Here is a 10614-nt window from a genome sequence, read left to right as displayed (position 1 = left end):
CCTTTGAGAAACGTTTAGGTGGTGGGGAGCAGACCTTAAACCAAGCACTGCAACATCCTGGGTCAGCGCTGGAGTGGGAACGGAAGACAGGGCTGCCAAAAGCTGCTCGGACTCCACGCTCAAGAACCGGCCGCTCACAGCCTTGGTGTGACTCCTGTGTGTTGTTGCAAACTTTTATCCTTCTACATAAGTCAACCCCAGCTCCACCTTCTCCTGCTTTTTATCTCTCTCTTGATACCCAGCATGGTGCCCAACACACAGCAGGAAGTCACCACACTAGCCATCAGCATTTTGCCCAGCCCATGGCACCTGGAAGGCACAGGTTACAGAATGAATCTGGATGAACTGATGGGTGGGGACTGGAAGGGCAGGTCTGGGAAGATGCTTTCTTGGACAAGGGGAAAGAGCCAAGACAGAAGTCAGCCTTCTGCTCTTTCCAGGAGGCTGATGGCCCAGCCCTCCCTGCGTTGCTCACCTCCTGTTTATTTGGGGACACAGCTAAGCAAACTCAGACAACGGTCTCAGGCCCCTACTGTCCATCTCCCCACTCAGGCCCACAGGGTCTTTCCAGGGGACCCACCGGACTGGGCCCCCCTGCCAGCAGCTAAAACCCCACACAACTACTCTCATTCTCCCCCATGACAACATCCACTCCGCTCAGAGGACACCTTGCTCCCAGCCACCCCCAACAGAGGAAAGTTTCTCACCAAGAAACTGGCTGGCTCCGTGCTTCCTCTCCAGAGCATCTGGCCCTTCTCCTAATGATGGGCCCTCTTCTCTTCTCCTCCCCCCTCAGACGACCCCAGGTTTGAAAGGAACTTGGAAGCCACATGGTTAAAGTACCTGTCCTGGTGGGACAGTCTGCACAGCAGGTCAGCTCCCATACCCTCCATCCAGCTTCACAACCCTCCTCCACCACTCGCTGGCTGTGTGGCCTGGGGAAGGTTACTTAATCTCTCTGAACCTCATGTCCTCATCTATAAATGGAGTCGTGGTTGTACTTTCTCATACAGCCCTCAAGAGGATGAAAGGATTCAGTGTCTGGAAAGCGTCTGGCACATTGTTGGCGCTCCAGAAAGGGCATCATTCCCATTAGCATCCTTGCAAATTGACAATGCTGGTAACCAGCTAATGGAACCACTGCCAACTAACCCATGGCAACCAGCCCCTAGATGACCCTAACAGATCCTGGTGCTGGGCACATTGGCTGGGCCAGGCCAGCCTCCCCCACCCCACAAACCTGTGCCCAGAGCTGCACCAGCAGGGGGCCACAAAAGAACTTTATCTTCAAAGAAGAGGCAATCTTGCAGGCAAGATAAGACTAATTCACAAAGCAATTAGTAAAAAATACAAGAGAGCTTATAAGTACTAAATTGTTTGGCGTAGACTATAATTGTGTTAATAATAAGTACCATTTGTGCAGCACTTTAGAGTTTACCTAGCACTTGGAAATACATTATCTCATGTAATCCTCAAAACAAACCAGTGAGCTAAGTATTGTTACTAAAAATAAGGAAGCTGAAATGGCTTATTTGGGATCGCACCAGCAGGAAGTGGACGACTCAAAAAGGACCTCGACCTGATTCTAGCTTCATTCGGTACCAGACCCTTGCTCTTTCCAGTAAGCAGAATGTGTGCACGTGTGTAGGTGTGTACGACAGGTGGTGTGTCTCTGTGTGTGTGTGTGTGAGATGAGTGGTTGTGCCTGGTGTGTATATGTAGGAGTATGTGTGTATATGTGTGTGTGTTGGGATGTTGTGTCTGGTGTATGTGTGTGTGTATGATTGGTGGCTGTGTTTGGTGTGTATATATGTGTGTTGGGTGGTTGTGTCTGGTGTGTATGTGTGTATGTTGGGTGGGTGTGTGTCCAGTGTGTATGTATGTGTGTGTGAATGATAGGTGGTTGTGTCTGGTGTGTATATATGTGTGTTGGGTGGTTGTGTGTGTGTGTGTGTGTGTGTTGGGTGGTTATGCCTGGTGTGTATGTGTCTGGTGTGTGTGTGTGTGTGTGAATGATGAGTGGTTGCGTCTGGTGTGTGTGTACGTAGGTCTGTGTGTGAATGATGGTTATGTGTGTGTCTAGTGTGTACGTGTAGTAGTGTGTGTGTGAATGATGGGTGGTTGTGTCTGGTGTGTGTGCGTGTGAATGATGGGTGGTTGTATGTGGTGTGCATGTGTGTCTGGTATGTATGTGTGTGTGTGTGAATGGTGGGTGGTCATGTCCTGTGTGTGTGTGTATGATGAGTGGTAGTGTCTGGTGTGTGTGTATGTGTGTGTATATGTGTGTGAGTGATGGGTGGTTGTGTCTGGTGTGTGTGTGTATGAATGATGGGTGGTTGTATGTGGTGTGCGTGTCTGGTATGTATGTGTGTGTGTGTGAATGGTGGGTGGTCATGTCCGGTGTGTGTGTGTATTATGAGTGGTTGTGCCTGGTGTGTGTGTATATGTGTGTGAATGATGGGTGGTTGTGTCTGGTGTGTGTGTGTGTGTGAATGATGAGCAGTTGTATCGGGTGTGTGTATATGTGTGTGCATATGATGGGTGGCTGTGTCTGGAGTGTGTGTGTCTGGTGTGTATGTGGAGTAGTGTGTGTGTGGTGGGTGGTTGTATTTGGCATGTATGTGTGTGTGTTGGGTGTTGTGTCTGGTGTGTATGTGTGTGTGTGAATGATGGGTGGTCATGTCTGGTGTGTGTGTGTTTATGAAGGGTGGTTGTGTCTGGTGTGTGTGTGTCTGGTGTGTATGTACGTCTGTGAATGATGGTGGTCATGTCTGGGGTGTATGTGTATGTGTGTCTAGTGTGTACGTGTAGTAGTGTATGTGTGTGAATGATGGGTGGTTGTGTCTGGTGTGTGAATGATGGGTGGTTGTGTCTGGTGTGTGTATGATGGGTGGTTGTGTCTGGTGTGTATGTGTGTGTCTGGTGTGTATGTATGTGTGTGTGTGAGAGATGGGTGGTTGTGTCTGGTGTGTATGTGGAGGAGTACATGTGTGTGTTCACAGGACTGAGTGCTTCAAGTATCATCTCACTCAGATTTCACTCTCCTCTCCTCACCCACAAGGCCCACCTGTGGTCAGTGTAGCCCGAGCTTCATGTCTCAGGTCTGTTTTGCGCAGATGGCTTTACTCCAGGCCCTCCCTCACAGGTGCGGTGGTCTCTCAGAGCTGGATAGGTCTCTGAACCACCCAGAGTACAGGGCTTTCCCTGCCCAAGGCCCTCAGAAATATGGCAGCAAAGGATAAAGAGCCACCGGCCTTGGTCTCTCCACAGCAGGTGCCTGGCCAGTGACTTTTAAGGTGTCCAGCCCCACCCGCAGGCCTGGCTGAAGGCAGAGCTGCAGCAGCCCCTGGTGGGCCCCCCAGGGAAGTGCAACCAGGCTCCCAAATAAGTGCCCCAAAACAAGCCTGTTGCCATTGAGTAGATTCCGACTCATGTGTGTAGAGTACAACTGTGCTCCATGGGGTTTTCAAGGCCGTGCCTTTCAGAAGCAGATTGCCAGGGCTTGCTTCTGCACCAGAGCCTCCAACCTTTTGGTTAGTAGTCCAATGCTTAACCATTTGCACTCCCCCAGGGACTGAATAACTCCAAGTAGCACCAAATCGCTCTGAGAAAGGTAGAGTGGAGGGGAACTCAGAGGCAGGGCTGTGGCCTGGGGAAGGATAGAGAAAGGGAGACAGCAGCACAAGAACGTGGCCAGCTACAGATGAGGTAGTGTGATGAACAAAACACACCGGACTTGAAGCCACAATGCCTGGGTTCAAGTTCCAGCCTCTCTTCTCCCTAGTGGTGAGAGGCCCCACGTTACTTCACCTTTCTGCACCTCAGTTTCCTCATCTGTAAAATGCAGATAATAGTAGTACCTATTTCACAGGTTGTTGTCAGGATTAAATGAGGTAATTTTTGTAAAGTACTTACCTGGCACATAGGAGGTGCTATCAGGGTAACATTATGACTTTGGTGGTGCAGTAGTTAAGAGCTCAGGCTGCTGAGACCAGAAGAACTAGACAGTGCCTGGCTACCACCAATGACCGCCCTGACAGGGAACACAACAGAGAGTCCCTGACAGAGCAGGAGAAAAGTGGGGTGCAGAACTCAAATTCTAGTAACAAGACCAGACTTTATGGTCTGACTGAGACTGGAGGGACCCTGGAAGACATGGCCCCCGGATTCTCTGTGAGCCCAAAACTAAAACCATTCCTGAAGCCAACTCTTCAGGCAAAGAATAGACTGCACTATAAGACATAAAAAAGTGTGCTTTTTAGTCCAAGCTGATGAGACTAAATGGGCAGCTCCTGTCCAGAGGCGCAATAAGAAGGCAGAAAGGGACAGGAGCTGGTTGAATGGACATGGGAAATCCGGGGTGGAAAGGAGGAATGTGCTGTCACATTACAGGGAGAGCAACTAGGGTCACATAATAATGTGTATATGAACTTCTGTATGAGAAACTAACTTGAGCTGTAAACTTTCACCTAAAGTACACACACACACACACAAAGAGCTCAGGTTGCTAATCAAAAGGTCAGCTGTTGAAAACCACCAGCTGCTCCTTGGGAACCCTATAGGGCAGTTCTGCTCTGTCCTATACGGTTGCCATGAGTCAGAATCATCTTGATGGCAATGGGTTTGGTTTAGGCACTTTTATTTCTGTGAATCTCTTCTTTCACAAAAAAAAGCGTCCTTGCTCTAAGGACAGATTTGTTTGTTCTTTTGGAAGTCCGTGGTATATTCAATATTCTTCACTAACACTATAATTCAAAGGCATTAATTCCTCTTCTTTCTTCCTTATTCATTGTCCAGCTTTCACCTGCATATAATGCAATTGAAAACACCATGGCTTGGGTCAGGTGCACTTTAGTCCTTAAAGCGACATCTTTGCTGTTTAACACTTTGAAGAGGTCTTTTGCAGCAGATTTGCTAAATGCAATAAGTCCTTTGCTTTCTTGACTGCTGCTTCCATAAGCATCGATAGTGGATCCAAGTAAAATGAAATCCTTGATAACTTCAATATTTTCTCTGTTTACCATGGTGTTGCTTATTGGCCCAGTTATGAGGATTTTTGTTTTCTTTATGTTGAGGTACAATCCATTCTGAAGGCTGTGGTCTTTGATCTTCATCAGTAAGCGCTCCAAGTCCTCTTCACTTTCAGCAAGCAAGGTTGTGTCACCTGTATAATGCAGGTTGTTAATGAGCTTTCTTCCAGTCCTGATGCCAAGTTCTTCTTCATATAGTCCAAGTTCTCAGGTTATTTGCTCAGCATATAGATTGAATAAGCACGGTGAAAGGATACAACCCTGACACACACCTTTCCTGACTTTAAACCACACAGTATCCCCTTGTTCTGTTCTAACAACCTTCTCTTGATCTATGCATAGGTTCCTCATGAGCACAATTGTTTTGGAATTCCCATTCTTTGCAGTGTTATCCAAATTTGTTATGATCGACACAGTCGAATGCCTTTGCATAGTCAATAAAACACAGGTAAACATCTTTCTGGTATTTTCTGCTTTCAGCCAAGATCCATCCGACATCAGCATTGATATCCCTCATTCCATGTCCTTTTCTGAATCCACCTTGAATATCTGGCAGTTCCCCGTCAATGTCCTGCTACGACCGCTTTTGAAGGATCTTCAGCAAATTTTACTTGTGTGTGATGTTAATGACATTGTTTGATAATTTTTGCATTCTGTTGGTTCACCTTTCTTTGGAATGGGTACAAATACAAATCTCTTCCAGTCAGTTGGCCACATAGCTGTCCTCCAAATTTCTTGACACAGACGAGTTAGCACTTCCAGCCCTGCATCCATTTGTTGAAACATCTCAATTGGTATTCTGTCAGTTGCAGGAGCCTTGTTTTTCACCAATGCAAAAGCAAGTTCAGTGCAGCTTGGACCTCTTCCTTCAGTACCATAGGTTCTTGATCATATGCTACCTCCTAAAATCGTTGAACATCGAACAATTCTTTTTGGTGTATTCTCTCCATCTTCTTTTGATGCTTTCTGTGTCGTTTAATATTTTTCCCAAGAATCCTTCCATATTGCGACTCGAGGCTTGAATTTTTTCTTCAGTTCCTTCAGCTTGAGATTTGCCAAGCGTGTTCTTCTTCTCTTTTGGTTTTCTAACTCCAGGTCTTTGCACATTTCATTATACTTTACTTTGTCTACTTGAGGCACTCTTGGAAATTTTCTGTTCAGATCTTTTACTCATTTCTTCTTTTCAGTTCAGTTACTCTACGGTCAAGTGTCGGAGTCTTTTCTGGCATCCATTTTGGTCTTTTCTTTCTTTCCTGTCTTTTAAAGGACCTCTTGATTTCTTCATGTATGATGTCCTTGGTGTCGTTTCACAACTTTTCCGATCTTTGGTCATTCGTGCTCAGTGTGTGAAATCTATTCTTGAAACGGTCTCTAAATTCAGGTGGAATATACTCAAGGTTGAACTTTCGCTCTCATAGACTTGTTCTAATTTTCTTCAATTTCAACTTCAACTTGCTTATGAGCAGTTGATAGTCTGTTTCACAGTTGGCCCCTGGCTTTGTCCTGACTGATGATATCAAGCTTTTCCATTGTCTTTTTCCACAGATGTAGTTGATTTGATTCCTGTGTGTTCCATCTGGCAAGGTCCACAGGTATAGTCACTGTTTACACTGTTGAAAAAAGGTATTTGCAATGAAGAAGTCGTTGGTCTTCCAAAATTCTATCATGTGATCTCCTGCGTCATGTCTATCACCAAGGCCATGTTTTCCAACTACCAATCCTTTGTTTCCAACTTTTGAATTCCAATTGCCAGTAATTATCAATGCATCTTGAGCGTGTGCTTGATCAATTTCAGACTGCAGAAGTTGGTAAAAATCTTCAATTTCTTCATCTTTGGCTTTTGTGGTTGGTGCATAAATTTGAATAATGGTCGTATTAACTGGTCTTCCTTGTAGACATATGGATACTATCCTATCACTGACAGCATTGTACTTCAGGATAGATCTTGAAATGTTCTTTTTTGATGACGAATGTGATGCCATTCCTCTTCAATTTTTCATTCCCGGCATAGTAGACCACATGATTGTCTGATTCAAAATGGCCAGTGCCAGTCCACTTCGGCTCACTAATGCCTAGAACACCAATGTTTAAATATTCCATTTCATTTTTAATCCCTGAAACCTACAGGAAAATCCAACACCTCTACAACAAAAAGGCAAATAATCCAATCAAAAAACGGGCAAAGGATATGAACAAACACTTCACCAAAGACGACATTCAGCAAACTAGCAGACACATGAGGACGTGCTTGCAATCACTAGCCATTACAGAAATGCAAATCAAAACTGCAATGAGATACCTTCTCACCCCGATATTACTAGCACTAATCAAAACAGAAAATAACAAATGTTGGAGAGGCTGCAGAGAGATCGGAACTCTTACGCACTGTTGGTGGGAATGCAAAATGGTACAACGATTTTGGAAAATGATATGGTGCTTCCTTCAAAAAACCAAACCAAACCCAGTGCCACCGAGTCAATTCTGACTAATAGTGACCCTACAGAACAGGGTAGAACTGCCCCATAGAGTTTTCAAGGAGCACCTGGTGGATTCAAACTGCTGACCCTTTGGTTAGCAGCCATAGAACTTAACCACTAGGCCACCAGCGCTTCCTTAGAAAGCTAGAAATAGAAATACCATACAATCCAGCAATCCCACTCCTAGGAAAATATCGTAGAGAAATAAGGACTGTCACATGAACAGACATATGAACAATCATGTTCATAATAGCAAAAAGATGGAAACAACCTTAGTGCCCATCAACAGATGAATGGATAAACCAAGTATGGTACATACACACAATGGAATACTATGCAACAATGAAGAACAATGATGAATCTGCAAAACATCTCACAACATGAATGAATCTGGAGACTATAATACTGAGTGAAATTTAAGTCAATCACAAAAGGACAAATACCGCATGAGATCACTATAATAAAAACTCATGAAAAGATTTACACATGGAAAGAAACAATCTTTGATGGTTATGAGGGAGAGGAGGAGTGGGGAGGGACAAATGCTAACTAGACAATAGGTAAGTGGTGACTTTGGTGAAGGTGAAGACAGTACATAATACTGTGAAAGTCAGTACAACTTGACAAGGCAAAGTCATAGAAGCTTCAAAGACACATCCAAACTCCCTAAGGGACCGAGTTACTGGGCCAAGGGATGGGGACCATGGTCTCAGGGAACATCTAGCTCAATTGACATAACATAGTTTATAAAGAAAATGTTCTACATCTGATTGTGGTTTGTAGCATCTGGGTTCTTAAAAGCCTGCAAGCGGCCATCTAAGATACATCTATTGGTCCCATCCCAGCTGGAGCAAAGGAGAATGAAGAAAACCAAAGACACAAGGGAAGGATTAGTCCAAAGGAGTAATGGACCACAACTACCACAGCCTCCACCAGTCTGAGCCCAGAACAACTAGATGGTGCCCAGCTACCACCACTGACTGCTCTGACAGGGATCACAATAGAAAGTCCCAGACAGAGTGGGAAAAAAAGGTAGAACAAAATTCAGTTCACAAAAAAGAGAGGCCAGACTTGTGGTCTGACAGAGACTGGAGAAACCCCAAGAGCATTGTCCCGAGATACTCTTTTAACTCAGCACTGAAGTCACTCCCAAAATTCACCCTTCAGCCAATGATTGGACAGGTCTATAGGGCAAAGAATAACACAAGTGAAGAACGTGCTTCTTAGTTCAATCATGCATAGAAGACTAATGGGCACACCAGCCCAAAAGCAAAGACGAGAAGCAGGAAGGGACAGGAAAACTGGACAAATGGAAACAGGGAACCTAGGATGGAGAAGGGGAGAATGTTGACACATATCGGCCTTGGCAACCAATATCACAAAACAATGTGTGTATTGTTTAATAAGAAACTAATTTGCTCTGTAAACTTTCACCTAAAGCACAATAAAAGTAATAAAAACTCATATAATCCAAATTGGGCTATATTCATTTTTTAAATTTTGATTTTAAAAGAAATTAAACATTTCCATGGGCCCCTAACGGTACCAGGAACCCTAAGCGCTGAGTCTATTATGCCTAATGGCTAAGTTGGCCCTGGGAGCTACATAAGTGTATGCTAGTGTGGACAATAGAGTGCCTCAAAAACTAAGTGCTGTGGCCTGTAAGGGGCCATTGTTATTCCTTTAGGAATACTCCTTCCATCCTTCTGTGGGTCCATCATCCCTGAAGGCTGTGGTTAAATGTCCAGGTTTCCCCAAAAAGTGTGCCCTCTGGCTTTTCCTTTCAGCCCCTGGGCACCACAGGATGCTGGCCTGTACTGATGTGGGATCAACCCTGGGTCACCAGCGCTGCTAATCCTTGGCGCAGGGAGGGGACTTTGAAGGACAGATACCACTGGGTCTCACAGGTAGTTGCAACAGCACCCTCTAGTGGCAAAAAAAAAACCCTCTCCAACAGGTGCCTGCCTCACCTGCTTTCTGGAGCCCCCCGCCCCCCCCGCATTGTCCCCAGCATGAGGCCTGTGTTGGGATTCACGTGCTTGTTTGTCTTAAACTCCCCTCAGTCCACACGGGATTTGAGCCCCAGAAATAAATAACTGGCTCCACCAGTACCTATGGTGTGTCCACGTGTACACACGGTCAAGGTTAAACTCCAGATTGCTGCTGTCCATAGATATCTAACATGAGCCACAAGTGCAAGCCACGTATACAACTTCAAATGTCCTGGTAAAAGGACACAGACAAGATTAACTTTAATGATACTTTTATTTAACCCAACAGATCCCAAATTTAATTCAACATGTAATAAATGTAAAATTAATGAAACATTTTAGATTTTTTTTTATACTAAGTCTTTGAAATCCAGCATGTATATTACACTTTCCAATGTGAATGTTAAATTTTTATTGGAAATACTTGCTTCGTATTTAGATTTTACAAAATTGTGTTGAAACAGCAGATTCACATACTCAAATTGTCCCAACCATACTTAAAAGCTTTTCAATAACTGAATCAAGTATCAGTTTTTAAACTAAAATAAATTTTAAAGATCAGTTCCTCAGTCACACAATTCAGATTTCAAGTGTTTAATATTCACATGTAGCTCGTGGCTACCAGATCGGAAAGCGCTGTTCTAGATCATGAAAACAATAAAACCCACTGCAGTCAAGTCAATTCTGACTCATCGCGACCCTATAGACAGGGAAGAACTGCCCCATAGAATTTCCAAGGAGTGCCTGGCGAATTTGAACTGCTGACCTCTTGGTTAGCAGGTGTAGAGCTTAACCACTACGCCACCAGGGTTTCCAACCATGAAAACAATAGGAGGAATAAAACATGCTCTTGAGCATCAAGGAACCCTGGTAGCGCAGGGTCAGCAGTTTGAATCCACCAGGTGCTCCCTGGAACCCTATGGAGCAGTTCTACTCTATCCTGTAGAGCTGCTATAAGTCAGAATTGACTTGATTACAGTGGGTTTGGTTTGGTTTTGGTTTTGGTTTTGGTTTCCTGAATCAAGGTTCTGTTTACACTTCCACTGTGGAAGATAATTGTTTATTTAAACAAAGTCCCCAGGTAGGGCTTCCCAAGCTTGAGTATGGAATTTGTAA

The sequence above is a fragment of the Loxodonta africana genome, chromosome 15 (genome assembly GCF_030014295.1).
Source record: "Loxodonta africana isolate mLoxAfr1 chromosome 15, mLoxAfr1.hap2, whole genome shotgun sequence".
Lineage (NCBI taxonomy): Eukaryota > Metazoa > Chordata > Mammalia > Proboscidea > Elephantidae > Loxodonta > Loxodonta africana.
This window is presented reverse-complemented; position numbering follows the sequence as displayed.